The following is a 17,717-nucleotide window of genomic DNA, read 5'->3' as shown; positions in this document are numbered from 1 at the left end:
GCACTTAAGAGGTTTCACTCTTCTACTTTTCAAATGGTCTTATGTGTTTCAGGACAGGAATAACTTATGTCCTTCAGCCGCCTACGTACCTGTACAGTAAAGATGGAGCAGGTAAAATCGTAGGGTGGAGTCATTCTTCACTCGCTTCTTCCGTGAATTTTAACACGTGGTACATTGAAGGTACTCTCTGCGACGCACTTCACAGTGCAGACTATAGATTTAGGTGTAGATGAAGATGTGTGTACGCAGCCTTTACTCAATCACGAAATTGTCTGTCACAATTGCAACCTGTAATCACAGAGCCAATAATTGCGCACGACGTTTTACAAGTTGTATTATGCGTTAAAACATGCGTCTGTTATGCGACTACAGAACTGTGTTTTGCTCTTTCGATGAACCGGCTGATCACGGGGAAAATGTGTCAGGCCTTTCAACACTGACCACGCTGTTGAATATCTGATCACGAACCGTAACGCGCCGACGGCCACCGTGCCTCAGGGGAACGATCACGTATTGTGAGAGGTTTACTGAAATTCGTAACATTCTTTCTATGGAACCGGTTTAAATTGTACCACTTTATTGTACTGATTTGGTTATTTTAATCTGCAAAGCTTATAGGGAGGTAATTTTATGGAAAAAAATATGTTTTGATTTTTATCGTCCGCTGGAGCTTGGAAATATGTTTAGGGGTCGAACAATGAAAGGTTAGTGAATTCATATGAAACTGGATGGTTCGAGAGACCTTTATAAGTCTCATACATTTATGATGTACACTCGTGTTCAGAAAAAACAGAACACTTTGAATGACGAGAGATAGGATTCTTTTATGAAGCTAATGATACCACAATGAGTATTGTTTATTATTTAAAAGTGGAAGGACAGAGGATTTTTTTTTCCGTGGAGGCAACAGCGACCGCTTCCTTTCACAAGGTAGTCCATCTGTTTCTCTCTCAAAAGGAACGCATCAGCGAGGGCTGTGACGTATTTACGACCCGTCGGCTGGAGGTACACACACAAAAAAGGTGAACAGGTAGCAGCGTCCTAGGCTGGGCGAGAACTCCCGCTTAATGCCTTTGGCCTTGACCTACTTTGTGGCCAGCTGCGTCGAGCTAAAGTAAAAAAAGTAAATGCTTCACTCTCGTCTCAGTGGCTCTCAGAAGCTTACCCTGAGCTATCAGCAAATGGAATCTAAGCTGCATAACACTGCGTGCAGGCTGGATGAGTGTCAATTTGACTGTCATTTAAGCCCTCAACAGGTCGTTACATGAAAAACTGAAAACTAACATTTGGATAAGCTATCTGATTGCAGTACTGGTTGAAAACAGTCTCGGTTGCAATTTTGGTTTTTCGTTTTTCAACTACGCGTTTCACCTTATTCAGGCATCTTTAGATTGATCTTAATTTGGTATTTCTTAGAACTATTCTTTAGACAGTGTAGCTAAGAGGCATGGTCGAGTACATCAAGCCAACATCGCCTTCGTTAAACTCAGTAAAAACTTCCTAGCTGGACGTGAGTGACTCCAAGGCCTGCATAACGCGTTCCCGTTCACAGAGGCGAGTAACAGAATAAGATGGGGCTGAGTTTAATGAAAAGCGATCTTGGTCTGATGTATTCCACGATGCCCTTTGGCTTCACTGTCTAAAGGGTCGTTCTAAGAAATACCAAATTAATATCAATCTGAAGATGCCTAAAATAGGTGAAACGCGTAGTTGATAAACTAAAAACTAAAATTGCAACCAAGACTGATTTCAGCCAATACTGTTAAGCACTGGTTTGCTGTATGCCACAGATGGATTGGAAGAATTGCTACCTGACTGCGTTTTGGAGCAAGAATTTTCAAGTGATACAGAATCTGACTTGTGCAACGGAATTTACTGGGCTAGAGTACATGACATACTGTGGTGTGTCAGTGTCTCTGTTTTGGCACTAAGTTTTACTTACCAAAATGTTAGTTTTAAGGTTTTCATGTAACGATCTGTTGAGGGCTTAAATGACAGTGAAACTGACACTCATACAACATGCACATAATGTTATGCAGGTCAGATTCCGATTACTGGTAACTCAGGTTGCTTATCGAGTCCAGTTTCACAGACGAACATAGGCAATATTGGCTGTAACTACGTTACATTGGCATACACGTTACAGTATGTCCCAGCAATCCAGATTCCTTCTCCATTTTCGCAGCTGGATCACCAGAAAACAAACTCTACGTGTGCTCAGAACAGGTTTAGCGGTATGGGATCTTCTTGTCTGACTGTTTTTATAGTTTTTAATGTCTGTCTATCCTGAGGAACTCTACTGGAGGTCTTAGCATTGAAGTGTATATTCCTCAGTGTTCAGACACAAGCTGAATCACTGACTGTTTTCCTCAAGTGCTGTTAGCACAGGCTTCGTTGTAACAGAGCAAAAAGCTTTCGGAATTCGCTCCTTTTTAGGGCTCCGTGCGTATATCTGTGAAAACAGACCTATTATAGGATCGCTAGGATGTCTGCGTGTCTGTCCCACTGCTATTCATAACGCATCATATGTATCCCACTGGTACTCATCCTTTTTCTGTTCAATCATTCTACAGTATAATAGAAGCTGCTGAGAGGGCTATAGTTATCCTCGAATGCCAGTGAACGTAAGATCGGAGCTGCAGTCTATTCTTGCAGGAGAACCCAGGGCAGAACGGGATACATAATGTTTAAAAGTTTTTGCTAAACTAAGGGAACGCCATAAGACACTTCTTAAAAGTGTAAAAAGTCACGTCGTAATATAACCCAACGTATGAGGGGCGCGGTGTAGCCCAGTGGTCCGAGGCGCCTTACCACGGTTCGCGCGTCTTCCCCGTCGGAGGTGCGAGTCCTCGTGCGGGCATGGGTGTGTGTGTTGTCTTAGCGTAGGTTACTTTAAGTTATAGTAGCCTAGGGACCGATGACCTCAGCAGTTTGGTCCCATAGGAACTTAACACAAATTTACAAATTTCCCGTCTGATTTCTCGATTCTTAGCTTTACCAACACATGTATGCAAACGTTACTTTGAAAAATACCGTTTGAAAAGATAAATCGGCTGAAACTGCCAGTCACATTGATTTAAAATCCCATTGCTGTCTATTTGTCTTTATAATGTAGGTTCATAACATAGGGGAATGTAAAGGAAAAAAGAAGGATATATTCGTAATCTGAAATCAAAAAGCGACAGGCCAGAATACGAAAGTATTCCATTCAGACACGTCCCACTCCATGCGAGGAGCACACTCAGGTTAATAACTGTTATGAGGCACAGTAACCGATGGTTTTAAACGTATTTTATAATTGACGTGTAGGGAGTGGCATGCACTTTACTTGTTACGTAAAGGTGCACAATGAAGAGTTAAGGGTTTAACTTGCGTTGAAATTCGCCAAAAAGTTTTAAAAACGGAACTGGAAACGTGAACGAAAACCATTTAGAAGTCGCACTCCAAACTAAGCTAAAATGGCTGCTGTTCCTTGCCTTATATTCAGAGCTATAGAGCTACATGTCACTATACTCCGTTCGTCATAAGAATAAACCTCACGCAAACATTGCACTATGTATTCTCTCGCATTTGGTGGAACCTCATCAGATTTCGTTCCACGTGGAGCAGAAGCCAAACTGTCTGTGGTACAGTCAAGTAATAGTGAGGATACGTTTTATGCTGTGCGTTACGCGTACTTCGACTCAGCGATAATAAGGAACACCGGTGTTACTTATGTTTTAATGTTTGACTTTTTGAAGAACATTATGTCTTATATTTTAATGTATGACTTGAGCAACTCAGCTATTAAATCACTGTATATCTTTGACGATATGTTCTTCATGTAATTACCTTACCTTCTGATGAAGTCACCCTTAGAGGTGACGAAACCTGGTCAAGGTATATAGAAAACCTATGCAACCGGTTGGGAGATTTTTACATATTTTTCAAATTCTGCGTGTTGTATGTACATTACTGGCCATTAAAATTGCTACACCACGAAGATGACGTGCTACACGCACGAAATATAACCGACAGGAAGAAGATGCTGTGATATGCAAATGATTAGCTTTTCAGAGCATTCACACAAGCTTGGCGCTGTTGGCGACACCTACAACGTGCTGACATGAGGAAAGTTTCCACCCGATTTCTCATACACAAACAGCAGTTGACCGGCGTTGCCTGGTGAAACGTTGTTGTGATGCCTCGTGTAAGGAGGAGAAATGCGTACCATCACGTTTCCGACTTTGAAGGCCGGATTATAGCCTATCGCGATTGCGGTTTATCGTATCGCAACATTGCTGCTCGCGTTGGTCGAGATCCAATGACCGTTAGCGGAATATGGAATCGGTGGGTTCAGGAGGGTAGTACGGAATGCCGAGCTAGATGCCAAAGGCCACGTATCACTAGCAGTCGAGATGATAGGCATCCTATCCGTATGGCTGTAACGGATCGTGCAGCCACGTCTCGATCCCTGAGTCAACAGATGGGGACGTTTGCAAAACAACAACCATCTGCACGAACAGTTCGACGACGTTTCCAGCAGCACGGACTATCAGCTCGGAGACCGTGGCTGCGGTTACCCTTGACGCTGCATGACAGCCAGAAGCGTCTGCGATGATGTACTCAACGACGAACCTGGGTTTCGGATGAATCCAGGTTCTGTTTACAGCATTGTGATGGTCGCATCTGTGTTTGGCGACATCGTAGTGAATGCACACTTAAGCGTGTATTCGTCATCGCCATATTGGCGTATCACCCGGCGTGATGGTATTGGGGGGAGGGGGGGGGGTCCCATTGGCTACACGTCTCAGGTCTCAGTAACCTCTTGTTAGCATTGACGGCACTTTGAACAGTGGACGTTACATTTCAGATGTGTTACGACCCGTGGCTCTACCCTTCATTCGATCCCTGCGAAACCCTACAGTTCAGCAGGATAATGCACGACCGTATGTTGCAGGTCCTGTACGGGCCTTTCTGGATACAGAAAATGTTCGACTGCTGCCCTGGCCAGCACATTCTCCAGATCTGTCACCAACTGAAAACGTCTGGTCAATGGTGGCCGAGCAACTGTATCGTCACAATACGCCAGTCACTACTCTTGATGAACTGTGGTATCGTGTTGAAGCTGCATGGGCAGCTGTACCTGTACACGCCAACCACGCTCTGTTGGACTCAATGCCCACTCGTGTCAAGGCCGTTATTACGGCCAGAGGTGGTTATTCTGGGTACTGATTTCTCAGGATCTATGCATCCAAATTGCGTGAAGATGTAATCACATATCAGTTCTAGTATAATATATTTGTCCAATGAATACCCGTTTATTATCTGCATTTCTGCTTGGTGCAGCAATTTTAATGGCCAGTAGTGTATCTAGTACATAAGCTGGATCTACTTCCAAGAGCGGAACGACACCAGTGTTCCGGCCCTACGGCTGCTCACCAATCATCCCGTTTGTGTTTGTTTACATCTGGTTTATTTTCACGATGAACGGCGTGTAGAATTGGCTGCAGCACCCTCCAGTCTGGAAATGAGCACAAACCTCTCGTACCCCGTTCTCCAGCTCTGCTTCGAGTTCCCCTGCTTAATTAATCTAAAAACTAAATAGTTAATTATAAAAAACTGTTAAGCTAAAATACATCACAAAAGCATACCTGCGAGCTACATGCGTCAAGAACTAAAGATGCGATTTTTCCCCAGGGCCCAGTATCTGCGTATTTCTAAATCATTTTCATTCCGCTTTAGCCTTCTGATGTGGGCACTTCCCTTGTTGCGATCTGATGAAGTTTCTCAGTAAACTTGTATTACGTGTACTTGTTTCTGTGACGTGTTCCACTCCCTCTAGAGACTCATTACGGGGCTACAGAGGGAACACTGTATCTAATCTGGCCCCATCTGAGATGAACGTCACGGACGTTTCGTGCGGAGGTGCTCATCAGGTGGTGCAAGCGCTGTCAGCTGTTCCTTGAGAACAGCCTTGCAGGACGATAGCATCGCTGTAGTCAACGACCTGCAGTACAAACACTTCCACGAGTTCCCTCTTCTGCTTCAGAGCGGACACCTGTCTATACATTTGTATAGGGTAGAGGGGGGAGAGATGTGCCTTGTCAACTTGTGGCTGATACGGCAAACCTCGCAACGCATGCAAATGTACACTGTCGTCAGTAATGAATCACAGGCAATACAGTTGTCGGAGCGAGGCCGTTTGCGATTCACTAGCGGAAGCACGGTACACGATGCTCGGAGCGCATGCTAAAAAAAGTAAAACAAAAATAAAGAAACCGACGCGGCACGAACAAGTTATCGGAATGGGACTGAAGTCGGTGGATGTGATATACGTGTACTGACAAATATATGATAACAGTTTCTGAAAAATTGGGTTATTCATTCGTGGGAAAGATATTCACAGATTGAGAAAATCAATAACACGCTGGTTCAGCTCTGGCCCTTAGGAAACCAGTTATTCGGGTCCGCATTGATTCACGTAGTCGCTGGAAGTTTTATTGGCGAATATCGTGCCAAATTTTGACCAATTCCCGCAGCAGATCGTCGAAATCCCGAGCTGGTTTGAAGGCCCTGCTTATAATGCTCACAGCGTTCTCCACAGGGGAGACATCCAGGGACCTTGCTAGCCAAAGCAGGGTTTGGCAAGCTCGAAAACAAGCAGTAGAAACTCTCCCTGAGTGCTGACGTGTATTACCGTGCTGGAATGTAAGCCCAGGGTGGCTTATAATGAAGAGTAACAAAACGGGGCGCAGAATATCATGCAATCGCCATCACCGAATTCCTCTTCAACAGTGGGAAGCAAGAAGGTGCCAACCAAAACAAGTAGTGCAAGCCCCCTCCATGAAAAACACGACCACACCATAACACCACCGCCTCCGAATTTTCCTGTTAGCACTACACACACTGGCAGATGACGTTCCGCATTCGGGAGGACGACGGTTCAATCCCGCGTCCGGCCGTCCTGATTTAGGTTTTCCGTGATTTCCCTAAATCACTCCAGGCAAATGCCGGGATCGTTCCTCTGAAAGGGCACGGCCGACTTCCTTCCCCATCCTTCCCTAATCTTATGAGACCGATGACCACGCTGTCTGGTCTCCTTCCCCAACCAACCAAGCAGATGACGTTCACCAGGCATTCGCCATACCTACACCCTGCCATCGGATCGCCACATTGTGTACCGTGGTTCGTCACTCCACACAACGTTTTTCCACTTTTCAATCGTCCAATGTTTACGCTCCTTACACCAAGCGAGGCGTAGTTTGGCATTTACTGGCATGAAGTGTGGCTTACGCGCAGCCGTTCGACCATGAAATCCCAGTTTTCTCACCGCCAGCCTAACTCTCATAGTGGATCCTGATGCAGTTTGGAATTCCTGTGTAATGGTCTGGATAGATGTCTGCCTATTACACATTACGACCCTCTTCAACTGTCGGCGGTCTCTGTCAGTCAACAGATGAGGTCGGCCTGTACGCTTTTGTGCTGCCCGTGTCCCTTCACGTTTCCACTTCAGTATCACATCGGAAACAGTGGACCTAGGGATGTTCAGGAGTGTGGAAATGTCGCATACAGACGTATGACACAAGTGACACCCAGTCACCTGTCCACGTTCGAAGTCCGTGAGTTCCGCGGAGCGCCCCATTCTGCTCTCTCACGATGTCTAATGACTACTGAGGTCGCTGGTATGGAGTACCTGGCAGTAGGTGGCAGCACAATACACCTAATGTGAAATAGTATTTTTTGGGGGTGTCCGGATGTTTTTGATCACATATGTAATTGCAGTGTGCAGGAAGACATCAACATCTCTCTATGCCCTACAAAAATACAAAAATCTATTCCATCTTGACCTGAAAAAAAACTTGTAAAGACACTTCTACTGCCATGCAATCGTATAAGGCCTTTCTCAGGAAAGCCCACGGCACCTGGGACTGGTTATAAATACCTATGTTCGGTATGTCTCTAATGTTCCAATCATATTTCACAATCGTATGCACAGCTATCCTCCCTGCGTGTAGCCAAGCGCATAGATTTTCAGGCCCTCTGTCATCTCTGCTGTCAACGAGTACTGTTCCTTATATCTTACCTTGACGTTAAACCTCATAAGTGAGCAACAAGCCAGAAATACTCGTTCCTGTCATAACAAAATTCTTTCTGTGCCACTACACCGTTCAGTCCCTTTTATCGATGTCCTTTTCAGTAGCGGGAAACCGACTCTAAAATAATTTCTTGTATTATATCAGAGCACCGAAAAACATCTCCAGCTTCATAAGACAGTTAATGACGTATCTACTAAAGCAGCAAAAGAGATTGCCATTGTCCCTGTACGCACTCGCCATCCTTCTACATCCTTCTTTCCAACCAGATCTTCCTCTTCTTCCCAGTATTCTTAGCTGATGCAGTCTGCGAAAATTTTCTTTCCCAAAACCTTACTATATCCGAAACGCCTATCTCGTACACCTATTCTTTTATATCTCCAACTATATCGGTTTTATCATTATTGTTATTATTATCATTATGATTGTCATTACTATCTTTCTTACTGTTAACACAGTGGCAGCAGTTGCAGTAGTAAAAGTACTACCAGTAATAACTTTACTAGTTCATAGTCGGTATTATTTACTCGTATTGCCACATCAGACCCTTAAATCATTCTCATACTACTTGTCATATTAAATTTGTTATTTCATAGGAAACTGTGGTGTCACCGCCAGACACCACACTTGCTAGGTGGTAGCCTTTAAATCGGCCGCGGTCCGTTGGTATACGTCGGACCCGCGTGTCGCCACTGTCAGTGATTGCAGACCGAGCGCCGCCACACGGCAGGTCTAGAGAGACGTCCTAACACTCGCCCCAGTTGTACAGCCGACTTTGCTAGCGATGGTTCACTGACAAATTTCGCTCTCATTTGCCGAGACGATAGTTAGCATAGCCTTCAGCTACGTCATTTGCTACGACCTAGCAAGGCGCCATTATCATTTGCTATTTATCTTGTGATGCATGTACCGTCAGACCGATGTTCACCAATTATGGATTAAAGTTAAGTATTCCAGCAGCTACGTACTTTTCTTGCTAGTATAACTCCTTTAACTGTTCCAGACCTCACGCCAGCCTGCGTGAGCTTAAACGCGTGCCTTTCGGCTACCCGTCACTGTGGATTGGCTGTCTTGCCAGTCCACTACAGAAACTATGGCGTAAAAAGGCACTGTATGTGTGAATCGCTGGCCCGATGTGAGAGATGGCTTGATGGCCCTAATCAGATCACATTAAATAAATAAAATAAATAAATATAATTAGTTGTAACCATTATGCGGTAGGCACTTTAAACCTGTAACAGCTACAGTGTAGAAACAGTGCCAGTAGATAACTAGATCGAATATAAATGAAGTAGACCAACTAAAAACATAGAACGATACAAGGACTTAAACTAAATTATAGTAGAATAGTAATTAAAATGGAATAGCACAGAAGACAGACGCAAACCAGCAACTCTCCGCTCATTCGGAGATGCTTACGTACACTCAGTCAATCACTAGAATTAGGAATCGGTGCTCCACGCACAGGCGAGTTGCTCCAAGTGTTCTACCGAGATTTGGATTTGCAGCTTCTTGTGTTTTTAGTGTCTGCAGTTAAAATTGTGTGATGTACGGTCCGCCAGTTATGCAAAACATCGTTTTTTCAAGTTCCCAAACATGTTTCAGCATCTCTGTAGCATCATCAGTAGGTTTCACACATTTTGATACTCGCAAACTCAAACCCTGTAGGGTACTTCCGCTCACCTATAATCATTAAATTTTGGAGGACGCAATTTTCCGCACTGTAGCTAAAGGAAAAAACTCGAAATTTGTTAATTTGTGATTATATCATATGGAATAACTTTACGACCTGATGTTTTCAGCAAGGTTGTACTGCACCACTGAGTGGACTATGCCTGTCAACACTTCAATACCTGACTTGGTGCGCAGGGGAAAATAATCATTAATGCCTTGCTCATGCGACAAGTAGTTGGAGATACTAAACAACCTCAAAACATACGATTTCTGATAGCTACAAGTATTGGTCTGCTCATGACGTAAATACTGGTGTAACGTTGTTCAGTACACCGTCCGCCGGCCGGGATGGCCGAGAGGTTCTAGGCGCTACAGTCTGGAACCGCGTGACCGCTACGGTCGCAGGTTCGAATCCTGCCTCGGGCATGGGTGTGTGTTGATGTCCTTAGGTTAGTTAGGTTTAAGTAGTTCTAAGTTCTAGGGGACTGATGACCTCAGAAGTTAAGTCCCATAGTGCTCAGAGCCATTAGTACATCGTCCTCCTTCACCAATAGCAATATCTGCTGTTATACCTGTGACAAACGTGCATGTGGAGATGCATACTGAAAATTAAGGCCGAAAGCCCTGTGAAATGCACCACACGCCTTGGTTGTTCTTTCAGAACGTTCAGTATTGGAAGCCCGAATTTCAGGCGAAATCCACGTTCTGAGTCTATGAATTTCACTGTCAAATAATCATCAAAACGTGTAATATTTTCACTTTCGGGTTCAATACTCATTAAATCTTCAACAAAAACACCCCAGTTTCGTCGGGAGTGAGAAAACCCAAAATAAATCAGAACTAGTGTGTTGATAATAAGAAGACACCTCTGACGCCTGAATTTTCCTTCACCAGGCCTGCGCCAAATGAAACCTGCATCCTGCTATTGACGAAAATGGTCACACCAGGCTAACCGCTTTGAGTATAGCTACTTTGAATTTAGGTGCAGTGATTACGGTCGATACCTAATATTCATATCGTCACAAACATTTACGATTTCAGTTAATACCTTTTCGTAGGTCTGTTTCATTCGGCAACAAGCAAAATACTAGGGGTATGCACTGGGCGGTATTTGAAACATAAAATGTAAACAATTGATTAAGAAAATTAGCAAGAGTATTCGAAGGTACATTCAACAAACATTCTCTTACTATGACGGAGTAGTCGTGAATTACCGTCAGTTGAAAACCGAACGACATTAGAGTCGTTTATGACAAGCATATTTTCTTTATTTTAACACTTAACATCGACATTTCCTGCAAAACACTATGAACTTCATATAACGTTTTGAGTAATGGCGGCAAAATGGACCTCCGAGCCCGACAAAACACTCTTTTTTAATGCTAGTAATAAAAAAAAAATGGCTCTGAGCACTATTGGACTTAACATCTATGGTCACCAGTCCCCTAGAACTTAGAACTACTTAAACCTAACTAACCTAAGGACAGCACACAACACCCAGCCACCACGAGGCAGAGAAAATCCCTGACCCCGCCGGGAATCGAACCCGGGAACCCGGGCGTGGGAAGCGAGAACGCTACCGCACGACCACGAGATGCGGGCCATGCTAGTAATATTTTAGCGGGAAATATGAAGTCTATAGGAGGTAATTTCTTTACGAATTAATTGTAAAGCTCTCTTAGATAATTAACTAGTAGCTTTCCGTTTTACACCGGTGGAATTCATTTGTCTGTTTAAGTTGTTGTTGTTGTTGTTGTTGTTGTTGTGGTCTTCAGTCCTGAGACTGGTTTCATGCAGCTCTCCATGCTACTCTATCCTGTGCAAGCTTCCTCATCTTCCACTACCTACTGCAACCTACATCCTTCTGAATCTGCTTGTGTATTCATCTCTTGGTCTCCCTCTACGATTTGTACCCTCCACGCTGCCCTCCAATGCTAAATTGGTGATCCCTTGATGCCTCAGAGCATGTCCTACCAACCGATCCCTTCTTCTAGTCAAGCTGTGCCACAAATTTCTGTTCTCCCCAATTCTATTGAGTACCTCCTCATTAGTTATGTCATCTATCCATCTAATCTTCAGCATTCTTCTATAGCATCACATTTCGAAAGCTTCTATTCCCTTCTTGTCTAAACTATTTATCGTCCACGTTTCACTTCCATACATGGCTACACTCCACACAAATGCGTTCAGAGACGACTTCCTGACACTTAAATCTATACTCGATGTCAACAAATTTCTCTTCTTCAGAAAAGATTTCCTTGCCCTTGCCAGTCTACATTTTATGTCCTCTCTACTTCGACCATCATCAGTTATTTTGCTCCCCAATCAGCAGAACTCATTTGTTACTTTAAGCGTCTCACTTTCTAATCTAATACCCTACTTTCAAGACACTGTCTATTCCGTTCAGCTGCTCTTCCAGGTCCTTTGCTGTCTCTGACAGAATTACAATGTCATCGGCGAACCACAAAGTTTTTATTTCTTCTCCATGGATTTTAATACCTACTCCGATTTTTTCTTTTGTTTCCTTTAGTGCTTGCTCAATATACAGATTGAATAACATCGGGGAGAGGCTACAACTCTGTCTCCCTTCCTAACCACTGCTTCCCTTCATGACCCTCGACTCTTATAACTGCCATCTGGTTTCTGTACAAATTGTAAATAGCCTTTCGCTCCCTGTATTTCACCCCTGCCACCTTCAGAATTTGAAGGAGGGTATTCCAGTCAACATTGTCAAAAGCTATCTCTAAGTCTACAAATGCTATAAACGTAGGTTTGCCTTTCTTTAATCTATTTTCTAAGATAAGTTTCACGTGTTGCAAGATCTCTACGGAATCCAAATTGATCTTCCCCGAGGTCTGCTTCTACCAGTTTTTCCGTTCGTCTGTAAAGAATTCGTGTTAGTATTTTGCAGCCGTGGCTTATTGAACTGATAGTTCGGTAATTTTCACATCTGTCAACACCTGCTTTCTTTGGGATTGGAATTTTATATTCTTCTTGAAGTCTGAGGGTATTTCGCCTGTCATACATCTTGCTCACCAGATGGTAGAGTTTTGTTAGGGCTGGCTCTCCGAAGGCTATCAGTAGTTCTATTGGAATGTTGTCTACTCCCGAGGCCTTGTTTCATCTTAGGTCTTTCAGTGCTCTGTCAAACACTTCCCGCAGTATCATATATCCAATTTCATCTTCATCTACATCCTCTTCCATTTCCATAATATTGTCCTCAAGTACATGACCCTTGTACAGACCCTCTATATACACCTTCCACCTTTCTGCTTTCTCTTCTTTGCTTAGAACTGGGTATCCATTTGAGCTCTTGATATTCATACAAGTGGTCCTCTTTTCTCCAAAAGTCTCTTTTTCCTGTAGGCAATATCTATCTTACATCTAGTGAGATGTGCCTTACGTCCTTACATTTGTCCTCTAGCCATCCCTGCTTAGCCATTTTGCACTTCCTGTCGATCTCCTTTTTGCCAACTTCATTTACTGCATTTTTATATTTTCTCCTTTCATCAATTAAATTCAGTATATCTTCTGTTACCCCAGGATTTCTACTAGCCCTCGTCTTTTTACCTACTTGATCCTCTGCTGCCTAAACTATTTCATCCCTCAAAGCTAGCCATTCTTCTTCTACTGTATTTCTTTCCCCCACTCCTGTCAATCGTTCCATAATCTTCTCCCTGAAAGTCTCTACAACCTCTGGTTCTGTCAGTTTATCCAGATCCCATTTCCTTAAATTCCCACCTTTTTACAGTTTCTTCAGCTTTAACCTACAGTTCATAACCAATAGATTGTGGTCAGAGTCCACATCTGCCCCTGGAAATGTCTTACAATTTAAAACCTGGTTCCTAAATCTCTGTCTTACCATTATATAATCTATCTGAAACCTTTGAGTATCTCCAGGACTCTTCCATGTGTACAACCTTCTTTTATGATCTTGAACCAAGTGTTAGCTATGATTAAGTTATGCTCTAAACATTCTGCGTGGTGTCTGTTTGTTCTATATCGTGTCTCCCTACCACTTTCGCGCAACGACGCTCTGAGCGTGTTTTTTAGGGAATTGACTAGTTTGAACCTGGGACCTGTTGCTGGTAAGGAGACACCAGACCGGAAGAGTTCAGTGAGACTAGCGATGATATAACCAAATACTTAATGATTTCAGCGTCAGCTCCACTGCACTCCCTGTAAAAGAATCTTAATACTAACTAAATTTTGTGGAAGGGGTTCAAGGCTTTCCATTTTTAGTTAGCTGGTAAAATAACGTCGAAAAAGCAGTTAAGTTTACCATTGGAAATTTTATTCTACTCACAAAACATTGTTTATAAATTGCACTATTGATAAAAGGAAATGTTTTAATACATGATGGTAAAAACCGACTGCGTTCAATAAAAATGTGAACGAATATTCCCTGAATGGGTTTCCAAGTTCTACAATGGATCAAAGAATGACCTATGCCGTATCACATCTATAATCTAGGTTTAATTTAAGTTTCACAAAAGAGAAAACTATCAAAATGGTCCACAGTGGCCCTCAATTATCTTATTACTTATCTAGCTTGTCGTAAATTACAGTGGCTGATGTGGCTTCTCAATAACTATATAACAGAAAAATCATCGTGTTTCAGATTTTTACTTCAAGTGGCAAATGTGAACACCATGAGCTTTAATTGACGATCGATACTATTATTACGCAAAAAGGGTGTGTAACAGATGAGACTTCTGCAGTTCTGAGTGAAGCTTTATGCGCTGTTATGCGGCATCGCGTGCGTTCATTACCTTGTCGGTGTTCGTCAGGGGGCGGCGGCGGCTCAGCTCCATCCAGCTCTCCCTCTTGGAAGCAACTCTCTCCTAACTTCTCCTTACTACAATTTACCGAAGTTGGTTTAAAAAAAACTATTTGGCTGTGTTTTCATCTGACCAATCAGGGTCTCAATGTTAACCTTAAGCTCCGCCTACAAAAATTCTGTCTATCCAATGAGAAACGTTATACTTTTCGTGGTGGGGCAATGTTTTTAAAGTTTGCTACGTAACAGAGAAGTGAAAAAGGCTCACGCTAAAACTTGCAGCTGGTGTGGTCCTTTTAGCGTTATCGTAAGATCTATACTGTTCTTCTGGAGGGCTCTATCTTTTAACATGGGCTGGGGGGTGGTCCTAACGTAACAGAGACGCGAAAAAGTCTCACGCTAAAACTTGCGGGTGGTGTAGCCCTTTTTGTGTTATCGTAAGATCTATACTGTTCTTCTGGAGGGCTCTAGCTTTTAACATTGGCTGGGGGGTGGTCTTGACGTAACAGAGACGCGAAAAAGTCTCACGCTAAAAACTTGCGGGTGGTGTGGGCCTAGCAGTTAGCTGGCGACGTGGGTGTCCGTCCGTCCCTTATCGTAGGGCTTCTCGCTTAACACGGTTCTGCTCTCGGCTTCTGTTCTCGTTTCTCCCCTCGGAACTGCGTCTGTCTCACGGTGGGAAGGTATGACATGCATTTAGGCATTCTTGTGTTAGTCTGTGGTATTCCATTTGCTCACTCGTTACTCGTATTACTTTGGTTAATTTAATGTCACGATTTATTCGGAGCTATGTGACATACTACTGGATTTGCTTATCATGTCAGGGTTTTCATGGAAGGTGTTGGATTTGCCTGACATCTTACAATGCTCTGTGGAAAATTCTACCAGGAGGCTTCCTCTTTCGTTTCTTACCATTCCATATTCACCTACTTCTTTTCTTTCTCTTCCTTTTCCTACTATCAAATTCCAGTCACCCATGACTACTAAATTTGCGTCTCCCTAATTTCTTTTATCTCATCATACATTTCATCAATCTCTTCGTCACCTGTGGAGCTAGTTGGTATATAAACTTGTACTACTGTGGTAGGCGTGGGCTTCTTGTCTGTTTGTGGTAGCTTACGCGCACTCCTATTTTTTTATTCATTATTATACCTACTCCTGCATTACCCCTATTTGATTATTTACAGCCCTGTATTCACCTGCCACCGAACTTCACTAATTCCCACTATATCTAACTTTAACCTATCCATTTCGCCTTTTAATTTTCTAACCTACCTGCCAGATTAATGGATGTGACATTTACGCCGGCCGCGGTGGTCTAGTGGTTCTAGGCGCGCAGTCCGGAACCGCGGGACTGCTACGGTCGCAGGTTCGAATCCTGCCTCGGGCATGGATGTGTGTGATGTCCTTAGGTTAGTTAGGTTTCAGTAGTTCTAAGTTCTAGGGGACTGATGACCACAGAAGTTGAGTCCCATAGTGCTCAGAGCCATTTGAACCATTTTGATGTGACATTCCACGCTCCGATCCGTAGAAAGCCAGTTTTCTTTCTCCTGATAACGATGTCCCCCTGAGTAGTCCCCGCCCGGAGATCCGAATGGGGGACTATTTTACCTCCGTAATATTTTACCTAAGAGGACGCCATCATCATTTAACCATACGGTAAAGCTGCATGCTGTCGTGAAAAATTACGAAAAATGGCTCTGAGCACTATGGGACTTCAGGTCATCAGTCCCCTAGAACTTAGAACTACTTCAACCTAACTAACCGAAGGACATCACACACATCCATGCCCGAGTCAGGATTCGAACCTGAGACCGTAGCGGTCGCGCGGTTCCGAACTGTAGCGCCTAGAAACGCTCGGCCACTGCGGCCGGCTGGGAAAAATTACGGCTGTAGTTTCCCCTTGCTTTCAGCCATTCGCAGTGCCAGCACGGAAAGCCCGTTTTAGTTAGTGTTACAAGGCCAGATCAGTCAATCATCCAGACTGTTGCCCCTGCAACTATTGAAAAGGCTGCTGCCCTTCTTCAGGAACCACACGTTTGTCTTTCCTCTCAACGGATACCCCTCCGTTGTGGTTGCACCTACGGTACGGCTATCTGTATCGCTGAGGCACGCAAGCCTCCCCACCAACGGCAAGGTCCATGGTTCGTGGGAGGGAGGGGGGGCTGTTTAAGTTATAAATGACTTAATGGTTACGACTAATTCGTTAGTAAACAGAATGTGGGTTGAATAATCGTGTAAGTGAATACGTAACATGCATGTTTTCACTGTACACGTCCACGCCTAATCCACGATATGTTTCTCTATCTTTCAGTAATGTGTTTCTTAAAACAGCGATCAACTTAGGGCCTGTTTCACTTGTCATATGCTCCACAGGAACGTCACAGTCCGTTTCCGACTTACTAGTCGCATACAAGGACTAGGAACTAGCACACCCGGAGAAAGTGATTAATGGTAACAGCGCTAGCGAGTGTTCCATGCAAACATTAGCGAGCAGCAAACAGAACACCCGCGCGCAGTCGGCCTGTTTGCTGAGGTAATGCTGAACCTGCTCTCGCCAGCTGGCAAACAGCACAGCTTTTCGCGGGCACTCGGTACCCACACGGTCATTCGGTCCGAAGCATGTGACACACGAAGTGATTCGGCTCCTTTTCGTTTCTCAAATGTTCTCTCACAAACGATACTGAAATGGAATTCCGACCACGAAGCGATAGGTCAGTATTAAGAGGTTCTCCTCTATTGTTATAAACAAAATTTGAATGATTCTTTTGTAGTAACTACGAGGGTAAGTCAATTATTATCCGCAATTTAGTTAGATATTTGTTTATTTCGGTAGTACTATCTTTTACATTGATGACGCATGCTTTGTTTATTAGTTGTTGTGTCTTTTCAATTTTCAAGCTGCTAGGTTAGTTTCGTTATCGCTGCCATGCTGTTAATCATGGCTGCTCCGCTGCCTATTTGCACCAAAGAAGATCAACGTTCAGTGATCCGTGTTTTGTGGTCGGAAAGAGTACTAGGGCCCGAAATTCATCGAAGACTTTCGGTACAGTACGGGAACAGTGTTTTACCACAACGGAATGTCTGCGAATGGATTGAAAAATTCCGAAATGGTGGCACAGATGGACAAACTATTGAGCGTTGACGTGAAATTATTCTCTTGGACAGACGATTAACTATTGACGAAG

This window comes from Schistocerca americana, chromosome 9 (genome assembly GCF_021461395.2).
Source record: "Schistocerca americana isolate TAMUIC-IGC-003095 chromosome 9, iqSchAmer2.1, whole genome shotgun sequence".
In the NCBI taxonomy this organism is placed as follows: Eukaryota; Metazoa; Arthropoda; class Insecta; order Orthoptera; family Acrididae; genus Schistocerca; species Schistocerca americana.
The sequence above is the reverse complement of the archived record's forward strand: the minus strand, read 5'-3'. Positions refer to the sequence as shown.